Raw genomic sequence first — 3443 nt, forward strand, 5'->3', positions numbered from 1 at the left:
GTAATCAAAATAAAGGATGGATTCTAGTTACTAATATATCAAATATTGGTTTATTAGTTGTGACAAACGTACCATTCTGATGAGATGTTAATAACAGGAAACAGGGTTGTATGGGAACTCTTAGCAACTTTGCTGTACATCTAAAACTATTCTAACAGAAAAAAAGTTTATCCCAGGTTTTATCACCAAAAAAAAAAGTAATAAAGAAAAATAAAATATAAAGTTTATTTTAAAATTATGAGAAGAAAGGGATTTTAAGACATATCACTGTGGGTAGTGAATTCTGTTCTCTTGTGCTTTGAAAAATGCAGGTAAGGATCTTAATTATATTTTTCTTGCTGAGTTTTTGTTTTTGTTTTTGTTTTTGTTTGTTTGTTTGTTTGTTTTTGACTCAAAGGAAAGTTTGTTAGAAAAGAGACAACACTCCACAGACAAGAGCGTGGTCTCCTCTCAGAGGCAGAGAGTGACAAGGACCCCTGAGCTATTTCTTTTAATGCAGCACAGCTCCAAAGCTGGGCTTCTTAGGCATGGGATCTCTGCAGATTACAATATCAGCACCCTTGAACTTCGGAGAACACGAGGAGGATGACTTCCTTTGGGGAATATCCTAGAAGCCTGACATAGGCCGGCAGCCAGTTAACCATCAGGACACAGTGCGGGGCAGTTGTCTGACGTTCCTTCCAGAGGTGACTTCCTGGTTCCCAGGAGGGCCTGGAATCTCTTAAAAGGGCTGCTACCCCAGTGGCTCTCTTAGCTGGCACATGCCTAACTTCTCATTACATCTGGTTATGGAAAAAAAGATGAAAAGAAGAGCCCCTTTGGCTCCCTGGACCCTGGGAATTAGAACATCTGTGGAAAATATTGGGGTCTCGTTCACATGCCCAGCAATTTGGGTGTTTTCCAAATCCACATCAGTGCCAACCTACTTAGTCTTTTACCGGGGAAAGGAGCAAGCAGGCTGCACAAATGGGACACAGCAGGCCAGACTGGCATCCTTAGAAAAACCTGCTAGTAAGTAGGCCCTTGGCTGGTGTCTGGGAACTTGGATTGAGGGGGTGTTCCCGCCAGTCCCAGAATCGATAAGAGTGACTGACTTGCCTAAACGACATGTACAAACTACACGTGTTCATTCTCATTTATTTTCTGAGTGTTCATGCTGAACACTTGTTTCCTTCTGAGAGTCTGGGGGTTTTGATGTGTACAAGGCAGAAGGTGCCTACGTGACTGGCCCCCAATAAAAACCTGAGTCTCTAATGAGCACTGGGTCTTTAATTAGCTTCCCTGGTCAACAGTATTTTAACGTGTGTTGTCACGACTTGCTGCTGGAGGAACGAAGTACATGCACCCTGTGTGACAGCACTAGGAGAGGACTCCTGGACGCTTGGGCCTCCTTTCCTCTGGACATCGACCTATGTGCCTTTCCTCTTTGCTGATTTGACTTCGTATCCTCTGGCAGAAACAAATCATACACAGCCATGAGGACAGCTATATGCTGAATCCTGTGAGTCCCCCACCAAATCGTCAAATTTGGGGGTTGTCTTGGGGACTCCCTGCACAAAACTATCCTTACCTATAAAAATGGCATAAAGGTTTTTCTTGATGTAAACCCTCCCCGGGGGAGGCACAGAGGGAAGTACGATTAGCTCCATTTGCTCACTGAGAAAACAAGCACAGAGAAGAGACAGGGCATGAGTGAGGGTTCGCAGCTAAGATGGCAGAGCCGCATCCACACCCCAACTCCTTCCGCTGGCGGCAGTGCAGCAGACAGTCTTATTGCTAAAGGTCGGAAATGCGTCCCTTTTCTCCACCCTCCATTTCTTTCCTCTTAACTCCAGTAAACCTGTCTGGCAGGTCTGACTGCAGTGCAGAGCAGGGAAATCAGAGGGACAGAGGCAGCAATTCCAGGCGTGGCTCCCTTCCCACAGATAACCTCTCCACCCCTCACCCTGTGTCCCATTTCACCTGAGTCTTCATTATCTTTCCCTCCCTGCACCCAACACCATCTCCCTTAACTCCTTTTTTTAGAATCTGTTGTCTTCATCCCCATTTATTTTCTGGGTACCATAGACAAAGGTGGCACCTATGGACCTTGGCCACATGGGGCTGCTGTCTAACTCACTCTTGAGGATATACTTAGGGTCAGGGACTGCAGGAGGCTCAGCATGAGCAACCCCACCAGGAGCAAGGAGAGGCAATACACCTAATGTGCTTTCATCCTGCTCTACCTTGGAGACTTGTCGCCTTATTCCCTTTCATCAAGTTTGGATCTCTAGGTCTGGAATTTCAGAAGCAATAGGTCTGGTCATGCCTACCCTCCCCCTTTCTGTTTTCCCGCCTTATTGTAAGGTGGCCACAGGCAAGAACTCTGCTGTAGTTATATCTACATCTGTCTCTCCAGGTTTGAGCATGTGTCACACAGCCTGTTGTCCAAATGTTTGCGCACTGAGCAAATAGAGTTTTACTGATCCTGCACTCCTGCTAACTTAATGGAAAGTGATTCCCCCAGCCTAAATACCACAGAAAATTCTATTATGTATTTTGGGCTAAATATCTCTCTCAGATTCAGCAAATGACCTTGGTAAAGTAAAGACGGGAGATCTGGGTCTAAGAATTTAACTTATTATTTTTTTTCAGTTTGTGATCTTTCTTCAAATCTAAAAGTGCCATTAATGATTGAGCAGGCCATTTTTCCTTAATAAAGGAAAGAACACTCCCAATTATAACTGTGGGGTGCATCCCGATTTCAGAGATTTTAAAATTTGAACTATCGTGATCACGGTATTTTTTTCCCCTCTTCAATTAGTACTCCCCACCCCACCACCACTTCCACCCCTGACCTATGGAGGTTGCCATTTCCCCGTAAGAACTGGATCTCTGAAGGCTGGACGTCTCCTCCCACATGCTCCTGGCGTGCACCTCGGGCCTGGCGCACCCGGGGCCTGACACACCCATCACGGCATTTTTTAAATTGTAAAGTAAAAATAAAAAGAGGAGGAAAAATTGCCAAAGCCATTTTAAGCCTTCAATTTTTTTTTTTTTTGGGTGGGGCGGTGGAGCATGGATGGATGGATGGACGGATGAATGAATGAATGAATAAATGAGACTCTTTCTCCATCCTCAGGATGCCTCTTTTTAGCCTAACTGTAGGGCAGAGGAAGGATGAAGAACGCCTGAGGAAGGCAGAAAAGATTGGAGGGGGTTGAGGAGAAGGAGGGTGAAGATCTGGATTAGAGAAACAGAGGGACGCTTTCTTCCCCTAGGGCGGTTTCTGCGGGTGAAGAGCCAAGGCCTAAAGGTGAGTGGAAGAGCAGGGAGGAAGTCCCGGCGAGTAGGGCGGGGCCTGAAGGAGGGAGGCGTGACCGCAGCCTGGGGGTGGGGCCTGCAGGTGGGCGTGCCCTGGCGGGAGGGGCGTGCCCTGGCGGAGGGGCGTGCCCTGGCGGAGG

This window comes from Rousettus aegyptiacus, unplaced genomic scaffold (genome assembly GCF_014176215.1).
Source record: "Rousettus aegyptiacus isolate mRouAeg1 unplaced genomic scaffold, mRouAeg1.p scaffold_m13_p_6, whole genome shotgun sequence".
NCBI lineage: Eukaryota > Metazoa > Chordata > Mammalia > Chiroptera > Pteropodidae > Rousettus > Rousettus aegyptiacus.